Genomic DNA, 10,899 nt, shown 5'->3' with positions numbered 1-10,899 from the left:
TTTACTTTCCTACAGATCTAGGGGAACAAAGCTTTGTCCCATCTCGAAGGTCCAGGCATCCTTTAAGTTTGTTTTCACCTCGATCTCTTCTCTCTTCCAATGGAATGTATTATGATTACAATGTGATATATGATATGTACCTCTCTAAGAACTAACTTTACAAAGATAAAAGTGGAAATATTTAACCGTTTTTAAGCATTAATAATACTAACAAATATGAAGTAATACTATCATTTTCATTCTATGACTTGAACCAAACATCTAATAAAGCTAACTATTTTTATTACCATTTATCTGCTCTATTTGTTTACATTCTCTGTTCATTCCATACCTTGAACCAAACCACTCATTAACATGTAATCATGTATTGAATTGTCTGCTTTTAGAAGATCCAACAAATATTACTCTTATTGAATGAAGAAGATATGAATTCAAGGATAGTTTTATAATTTAATTTTAGTTATCTTTAAGGCAAATGCAATTGGGGGAAGGTAGAAAACTTGTTATAATTTAAAGTAGTACAACTACATTTTAACGGTCATTAACATTGACTTGCAAACTTTATTAATGGTGGACGAGTGTTACAAAATGTCAAAGTCAAAATGACTGTTACCTTGATTCTTTCTTCCAGCCACTTGATTAAAATATACTTAATACAGAAACACTACAGAAATAATTATCATTTGCTGAAGATAAAAAAAAGAAGAAGTGTAGCTTATTAGTTAAGCGTAAGAAACTGAAAATAGAATTATTGTTAATAAAATAAAAGAGTATATTTAATGCTTGTAGTACATAAATATAAGAAATGTATAAAAAAATCCACATTTGAAAGTATTACTCTAACTAATGAACTAGTGCACAAGTTATGAAGATATTTGGTCAAAGTGTGTGAATTGAAGCATATATTTTTGTGCCTCCTATTTTTATTAGTTGCAATAATAACTTGACTTTTACACTATTTATATACTTCCTCCGTTTCTAAATAAGTGCAACATTTCTTGTTTGCACGTTTGCCAATACATTATTTTAACCATTAATATCTTCAATTATCAATAAGTAAAAATTATAAAAAGTTGATATTAAAAAATTCACATTCAGACGAATCTAACAAGATCCCACATGACTATGTTTTTCCTAAAATGTAAATCACCAAAGCTAATTAAAATTTAAACTGTGAATAGTAAACACTATGCAAATGTTGCACTTATTTAGAAACGGAGGAAGTATTATTTTTCATTAGGTGTTAAATAGTTTTTGATTAATATACAAAATAAATTTTAGTATACAAAATGAATTATAGACAACATACATTTCCAGACTAATCTGATGTCAGGTAAGGAAACTCTCCAGAGACCATACATGTTAAGTATGCGCATGATATAGATAGCTAAAACTTGTCGCAAGAGTTGTATTTCTTTACTTATTCTTTAAATTATGGTACGTTCTCTTTAACTAGCATACCACATAGGCACATACCCAGGGCCGTCTTAAATACTTTAGAGGCCCTGTTCTAATATGAAAAATTAGGCCCTTAGTATCAACTATCAATAGGTGCCATTTTTTCTTCAGCAACATTTCTCTTCGTAATTTTAACCTTAACCATAATTCATTCTCATAATAGTTAGATTAGCCATTAATACATGCTTTTTTGTAAAGAAAAAGAAAACTATGCAATTATAATCAATTATCAAACATCAACACTTTTTTTTTTTTTAAAGAAACTATCTGAACACTTTTTTTAATAGATAACTCAGCAATATAAATATAAGAGAAAAAAGGGATGATAATATAAAACAAACAACAATCTTGGTACAGTATTAACTAAGTGTCTAAGTCTAACCTACAACAAACTGTTAAGATATGTTAGCTTATAAATGAAATTTTACCATTCTGATTCAATACACACACACACAAAAAAATTATGGAAAACAGCACGACTAACAAAAATTCAGTAAATCTAAACATATCCTATATGTTTGACAACTACAAAAAATAACATTAGTAATCTAAAAAATAAGATTAGCACAAAAGAAAACAATCTTATGAACTTATAGATTGACTTGTTAGTTGTTTGGCAGCCGCTTGCAGAAAATTCTTCAAATTTCACATCAGCACTCATTACTCCTTTTCCCAAATGAATTTGTTTTTTTGTCCCAAAACAAAATAATCGATAACTGTAATCTTAGATTCTTAATCGATAACGAAATAATCAATTGATGAAAATGTATTTACAATGGTTGTTAATTCAGAGAGGAAGGTGAGATTCGGATTAAAAAAAAAAAAAGAGAGAGGAAGGTGATGAGATGGTGAACTGGAACTTTGGTTATGAGAGAAAAATTAATTAATAAATAAGAAAAACAAGAATTATCCGGAAGTTCCATTGATTTTGTGGAATTCTAAGATAGAAAGAGTAATCAGGGGAAGGGAAGATCAAAAGTTTCTATGTAGCCTTGAAAATCTAATGAAAAATAAGGAAAGTACAAAACACCTATTAGTAAGAAAGAGAGAAAAACAAGGAACTTAATGAATAGGCTGTAGAATGCGGGGCCCCAAAAAATCCGAGGCCCTGTGCTATGGGTCTGCTTGCACAGGCCCATAGCCGGCCCTGCACATACCTATATGGCATCGTGATCATCAACATACTTAAATTTGCTCAACATATATATATATATATATATATATATATATATATATATATATAGGGGTAGGATCCGCTGAAAACAGCTCTTAATCTGAAAACTGAAAACAAGGTAACTTTTAAGCCCTTTGGGGTAACTTTTAACACTTTTAGGGTAACTTTTGTCAGTTTTAGGGTAACTTTATTATATTTGTAGTTCTATATATTTCAAGGGTAACTTTATTTATTATAAGAGTAACTATTACCACTTTTAGGGTAACTTTTACCATTTTTAGGACAACTTTTTAGATTTTAAGGGTAACTTATTTTAACTTTGATTATAGTTAAACCTATGAAGGATTCGAACCTACATCTTGTGTCTTACACAATGTTTTGCCAATTGAGCTAATAGGTTGTATGAATTTCGCCAAATATATGTTAGTGAGAGGGGGTAACAAAGAGCTTTAATACAGCAACTAATAAAAGTTTTTGGAAACTAATAAAAACAGAGTATGCTACACCATAATGAACAAGATAAAAATAACAGAGAGAACACCAAAAGTAAAAAGTAGACAATACCACATGAAACGAAAGATTAGGAAAATTAAAATTATCAGTTTTACATCAGAGAAAGCAACAACATCCAAGTAATGTAACCATAAGATTTCATAAACACGCAATATAAAGTTACCCTAAAAGTGCATAAAGTTACCCTTGAAATATATATGAAATTACCCTAAAATTGCTAAAAGTTAGCCTAAAAACGGTAAAAATTATCCTAAAAGTGGTAATATTTAGTCTTATAATAAATAAAGTTATCCTTCAAATATATACAACTACCCTTAATATAATAAAGTTACCCCAAAACTGGCAAAAGTTATCCTAAAAGTGTTAAAAGTTACCCTAAAGGGGTTAAAAGTTACCTTGTTTTCAGTTTTCAGCCTAAAGATAGTTTTCACGAGATCTCATTCCTATATATATATATATATATATATATATATATATGAGAGTTGTCTTGTAAGAGACTGCCTATTTTTAATAAGTTAAAATTAGGCAATGGTAAGCCTAATATTAAAAAGAGAATTAGTCCAATAGTGACTTGCTAGTTTAATTTCTTTCGGTGATTAATTCAATTTATTTAGTAATTAGATCTACTTTTATATTAAAATTAGACCGTCTCTTATAATAATTTTTGTATATATAATCGTCTTGACGAAGATAGGATTAATAGGAAGTATCAAGGTATGATTGACGTAAGGGAGTATTAAAAAAATGAGGGAAAATGTTGCTTTCCGTCGGTGCAATTAAGAAAAGATGATCCAAAATATATACTACTATATGGAAAGGTTTAAGGGAAAGTCTCCTATTTCAGAAATTCTTCCTGTTTCTAACCGAGTAGTCGGTTTTCTATCACATGAATAATAGCAAGACACAAGGACAGGTGAGAACGTTAAGTAATTGGTTATTTTGATGAAGAAATTTATAATATGCTTTAGCTATATGACTTCGAAATAGACATCATCATATTTAACTAACGATATATCTAATACAATCTTTATCATATCGCAGTTGTGTTATGCTAGAGCATAAAAAGGAACACGTATTTAAATAGACATCTTCATATTTAACCAACGATATATCTAATACAATCTTTATCATATCGCAGGTGTATCATGCTAGAGCATAAAAAGGAACATGTATTTGAATAGACATGTTCATATTTAACGAACGATATATTTAATACAATCTTTATCATATTGCAGGTGTACTATGCTAGAGCATAAAAAGGAACACGTATTTGAATAGACATCTTTATATTTGACCAACGATATATCCAATTGGGATTTTGCTAAACTTATTTGAATATATCAAATTTATTTGAAATTTTTCAAATGTATTTTATAATTTATTGGAGTTTATCTAAATTCTAAACTAATTAGATTTGAAAGTTTTTATTATAAAAAAAATAATAGGAACACATCCTAAATGTTTGAAATATTTGGGGATACCTTGTGAATTATCTCAGTGTGAAATTGTTGGAAATAAAAGAGTTTTCAACGTTACAAGAAGAATAAAAAGGATAGAAAATGTTATGTCGTCCTAATGAAATTGACTTAAAATTATATTTGGTATGATTTCATTCAAAAGAATATATAAACATTTCCAAGAGGCACATAATAATATCATAGAGAAGAATAATATAGCTAATTCTACCAACATCTTTCTCAAAAAATTTTGCCATGCATGCATGAAAATTAAGAAGTTTATTTTTGGTGTAAATCGATGAATAATCACTATGATGTGGATGAAATTCGATTGCAAATCTTAAATATCACGAATGCCTCTATAAAACTTTACCAACTAAGTTAGATTATAACATTTACTGAAAACCTAATTATTTAAGAACGATATAACGACGTCCATTTGTATAAGTTGAACAAACATTATAAAACTTTAAATGGATCACGTGATTCAAACACGTCGTTGTAACATAATATTCCAATATGATTTTTGCTTTGGTACAAAATCATTTTCCAATTATTATTTAAGGATACAAGCAAGAAATTTTTCAATAAAGAACAAAAAGCTGATAGTACCCTAGGTTTCAACAATGAGTCATTAACTCATTATATGCAAAAATATGAATTTTTCTCATTCACTAGGAATGGCAATGGATTTTTTTCCTTTGGATTAAAGCGGACTAGGATCGGATCCAGACTAAGTTGCCATCTCTATCCTTCACTAATAGGGTGTTTTTGGTTCCTTTGCTCTGTTTTTTGAGTATGCATGATTTCGTCGTGATTTGAGCAAAGAACTCAGACTTGTTATAAGTTGTCTGAGATTTGAATGCCATGACAAGAAATTTGCGGATAGTAAGGCATCCTCCCCCCATCCTCCTTATGAAATGTCACATTCTTTGTGCAACATCAAATAATTGGAGTATGCTATAATTTTATCAACTTGGTGTGCCCACATAAATGAGATAACATTTGCATAGGACAGGAAATGAAGATAAACAAGATAAGCAACTGCCAAGGAAAGATATTGCATAAAAAGCAAGGATTTAAAATTTTGGAAAAAAGTAAAAGTAACATATTTTTTCGGCCAGAGAGAGCTACAAAAGCAAATGACGTAGACGGGATTTCATCCCAACTCTTGAGCACCACTTTAACAAATTTAGCTAATTGACGTCCACAAAATTTATAGCCTTATATGATGAAAAATTATAACATATTTTTTTAGTCAGAGAGAGACACAAAACAAATGATGTAGACGGAATTTCATCCCAACTCTTGAGCACAACTTTAAAGAATTTAGCTAATTGACGTCCACAAAGTTTATAATCTTATATGATTAAAAATTATAACATATGATTAAAAATTTCATCCCAACTCTTGAGCACAACTTTGAAGAATTTAGCTAATTGACGTCCACAAAGTTTATAATCTTATATGATTAAATTATAACATATTATTTTGATCAGAGAGAGACCACAAAAGCAAATGATGTAGACGGGATTTCATTCCAATTCTTGAGCAACACTTAAACGAATTTAGCTAATTGACGTCCACAAGATTTATAACCTTATATGATGAAAATTGTATAGCTCGTGTTTGAAATTGGCAAGTTTTAGATTATGCGAATTCATAAGAAAAAATTGTGATACAAATTATGAAAATAATTCAATTAATGCCTTATAGTAATTTTATGATTTAGAGCTATTTCCAAAAAAAAAAAAGTTGAATATTGTTACATCTTATTATACGTTATTATTGCTACCACTTGTCAGATTTTCAATGAATTTTTGTTTGCTCAAATTGATGTCATAATGTGAATAATTATTTGTGAAGTCCCTTAGGTGATTTTGGCCCGACATAATGGTTTTGGCCTACAAAAAAAATCCATAGGAAAAACAGTTTGAGTTCCGCAATAATAAATAATCCCTAATAAATATAAATTGTTTTGGAAAGGTTATATTTCACACATTTTAAAATATGTTGTAGGTTACAAAATGACCTATTGAAAACAAGAAAATGACGTGTGCAACCTTAAGAGTTGCATATAAGAAGTTATAATAAGTGTTAGCTACGACAATTGAGGTATGACTATGTCATAAATTTCTAAATGAATACATAAAGGCAAAATTGGCCTCAACACCCAATTATAACTCGGGTGCACCCAACACCACCAACTACGACTAGTAGCTTAAACACCACCAACTGTAGGGTGAGGTGTATTCCGTATCATAAATGAGGCCGAAAGTCTAATATGTTGCCGAAGACAATGTATTTTAATGGTACAGACTGCACCCCACCCCGTAGTTGATGGTAAGACTGCACCCCACCCTGTAGTTGATGGTGTTTAGGTTACTAGTTATAGTTGGTGGTATTAGTGCACCCAAACTATAATAAAAAATGTTAAGGTCAATTTTGCCTAGATTAAAAAATTAAAAAACGCGAATTTCGTCATATGAAGTATGGACTCAGATCCGAATGTAATATATACTGTTATGGGATATCCACATTATCCAGTGTAAGCATGCTCTTTTCCTTAGGATTCCCAGCAAAAATTACCAAGTTCTACAGTAGTAGTGACCACTTTTTTTCATGCAAACTTAAAATGGTGTAAATTTCATTTCATGCAAGTCAATTAGTGTAGATTTATGCATGCTCTGTTGCTTAGGATAAGATTTAGTCAGATATTCATAAGAAAGTGACATGAACACTACTGTAATTCGACAATATAGTATGTTGCTGTAAACACAAGAGATGGACTAAATTTTGTTCTTAGAGGATGTCATATTCAATATGAATGCATGATAGAAAAGCACTTTGGCTTTAATTAATGCTCTTTTTTATGAATGGAACTTTCTCTTCACCGAATAAATTATCAAATTAAACAAAAAAATTGTCGGCAAATAATTTTGTGATAGGCATCAAAAGAGTATATTGTTTTTGCTACTTATTTTTTTCTTTTTGTTTGCTCTATTGAGGCTATATTGATTTTAAAAAATTTAGTTGGGTGGAGTTAATACGAGATAAAATTAAATTGAATGGGACAATTTTTATTTATTATTGTCCAAAAAGAAAATGAGAAAATAAAAAAGATGAAGAAAGTATTTATTTCAGTTAACATAGTGAAAAGTATGATTAAAAGTATTCCCTCGATCCCACAAAAAAATTGTTGATTTGTTTTCATAGTCCCAAATCCCAATTCGTAATACTCCGTAATATTTTTTTTCTTATTTGTATTCTAAAAGTGATATTTTTGGAGTATATATCTAGTAAAATCCTACATAACTATTTTCTTCTCACATTCGTGAAATTCAAGGTCAAAATGTGTGAAGTTGGAGGTGATAAGAAAATTGATTTGTCGAATTTGTGTTGAAACGTTAAAAAAAGATGATGACGCGAACATCAAGGAAGAGAGGGAGTAGCTACCAAAAGAAAAAGATCGTAACTCCAACCAAATATAGATCATTGAGAGAACACTACCCTAATTTTCTATGTAATTTTCCTTCAAAAAACATTGCTAACTAGTATAGTTAGATAACAATTCCTTTTTTTTTTTTTTTGAAAGGAACCCTCACCGGGGAACTAATTTAATAAATCATTAGTAGCCAAACAAACAATTGAGTTCGGAAAATCATCCTCCCACCACCTTTTGCCCATCTCCATAGGTTGGAAGTGAGCCATAGCATGAGCAACACTATTCCCTGTCCTCTTTACAAATGAAAATTTGACTGACTCAAAATCAGGAACTTAAGCAAGAATATCATCTAGTACTAAATGGAAGTCACTAGAACCACCAACCCCATTCTGGAGGGCTTGGATCACCTGGAGGCTATCGTTTTCCAACATCACGTACTGATAACATTGCTCCTTAGCTGCCTGCAAGCCCATCAGCACTGCCTTGGCTTCGGCTACTCTAATCTCCCAGCGTGCTGTCGACTGCACCACTACACAGAACACCACCGACCCATTCTCGTCCCGGCCCACTGCGCCCAGACCCGAGCCAACCTCACCCAACCTCCCCGCATCCGCATTACACTTCAACCATCCCCTCTCTGGAGCCACCCACTTCGCCGGTACAGCCACCTCACCCCCAGCCTTCTTTTTCTCCTTGTTAATCGCAGCAAAAGTATCTTGGCAGGTCTTGTGAGCATAAGCAACAATCGAGCTAGGGTCCGCCGGTTCACCCTCCATCAAGGCTTTGCAACGCGCCCCCCAAATAGCCCAGCACAATGTGACAAAAAAACATACCTGCTCCTGATCAAGAGCATCAAACATAAACCCCCACCAATCCACCACCTTCGTACAACCCCTAGGAAAATCATGGGTTAGCCCACTCGCCTTCCACACCAAACGGGCTATACCGCAAGCAGCTAGTGCATGGAAGCCTGACTCATCCCCCTCCCCGCATAATCCACACGTAGCACTAATCGAGGGGACCCGCGAGCTGAGGCCCGACCGTGTTGGAAGCGCCTCCAAGCACGCTCGCCAGGCGAACAACTTAACCCTTGGAATAATATCTAGTCCCCATACCTGCTTCCATATTAGCACCGCATTAGAGGCTGACGCCTCCGAAGATGACCACACATCCCCCATTAAGGCTCTATAAGCCGATTTGACCGAATATATGCCATTTTTCTCCAAATCCCAGCACAACCTGTCCTCCGGCAATCTATGACTAATCGGAATACTCAATATGCGCTCCACCTCAAATGGCAAGAACAGGGATTCAACCAACTCGCGGTTCCACGTCTTACTAATGGGATCAATTAAGGCTCCCACCTCCACATCAACATTCGCCTCACCTCTAGGCGACAAAATCTTACGTGATTGGGTGCCAGGGACCCAAGGATCCTTCCATATCTGAATCTCTTCCCCATTTCCAACCCTCCATCGCAACCCTCTTCTATGCACCCATCTAGCCTCCCATATACCCCTCCATGTGTAGCTAGGATTGGATCCCAACTCTGCATCCATGAACTTGGAATTTGGATAGTAGCGAGCTTTTAAGATTTGTTCCGCGAGGCTCCCCTGTGACATAGCTAGTCTCCATGCTTGTTTTCCCAGGAGGGCCCAGTTAAACATCTTCATATCCCGAAAACCAATGCCACCCACTTCCTTTGGTTTGCATAACTTCTTCCAAGCCACCCAATGAATCTTCCGCTCATTATGTTTTTGGCCCCACCAGAACTGAGAAATCAGGGACCTCATCTCATCACAGAAATAAGATGGAAATTTAAAAACACTCATCGCATAGGTAGGAAGAGATTGGGCCACAGCCTTTATCATGACCTCCCTACCAGCTTTAGATAAAACCATCCCCTTCCACCCTTGGAGTTTTTTCCACAATTTCTCCTTCACTCCCCTAGTAATCACCTTCTTCGAGTGACCAACCACCGTGGGCAAGCCTAGATACCGATCATGGATGTCAACCTCCTGCACCCCTAAGAAACTCGAGATAGCGTGTCGCCTAACTCCCGTCACCCCACGGCTAAAAGAAATTGTTGTCTTATCAAAATTCACTTTTTGCCCCGACGACATCTCATAAACCTGCAGTGCCTGCTTAATCGCCTCTGCATCTTGAATAGAAGCTCGAGAAAAAATAATACAATCATCCGCAAACAAGAGATGGTTGACAGAAGGGGCCAAAGAGGCCACCTTAAGACCTCGTAATGAATTATTTTCCTCGGCCTTGCGCAACAGATGAGAAAAAATCTCGACACACAAAATAAAGAGATATGGGGAAAGGGGGTCGCCCTGTCGAATCCCTCTATTAGGAGTAAAGTCTTCCGTCGGCCTCCCATTTACCAGAACCGCAAACGTGACCGAGCGGACACATTCCATAACCCTTCCACTCCATCCCGTATCAAAACCAAACCGCCCTAGCACTACCTCCAGAAAATCCCACTCAATCTTGTCATAAGCTTTGGACATATCCAACTTCACCGCTAATCCTCTTTCAGCACTCCGTAGATGTTTCATATAATGGAAAAGCTCAAAAGCCACCATAATATTATCAGTAATCAGACGGCCTGGCGTAAAGGCACTCTGATTCACAGATAACAATTCCTAGTAAGTATTATTATATCATAATAGAAGAATTCCAAACTTATCATATTTATCAGGCATATAAACTTACATTAAGCAAAAGGCATATGATAATAAATAAGATGCTATACATATAACCCAAAAGGTTAAAATCAAGCTTTTTGAATACAAAATAGAGCTATTCTTATCTGAATCATGAAAATAAACCTAATTTTTATACCA

Source organism: Beta vulgaris, chromosome 3 (assembly GCF_026745355.1).
Source record: "Beta vulgaris subsp. vulgaris cultivar EL10 chromosome 3, EL10.2, whole genome shotgun sequence".
Taxonomy (NCBI): domain Eukaryota; kingdom Viridiplantae; phylum Streptophyta; class Magnoliopsida; order Caryophyllales; family Amaranthaceae; genus Beta; species Beta vulgaris.
Note: the sequence above shows the minus strand (reverse complement) of the source record.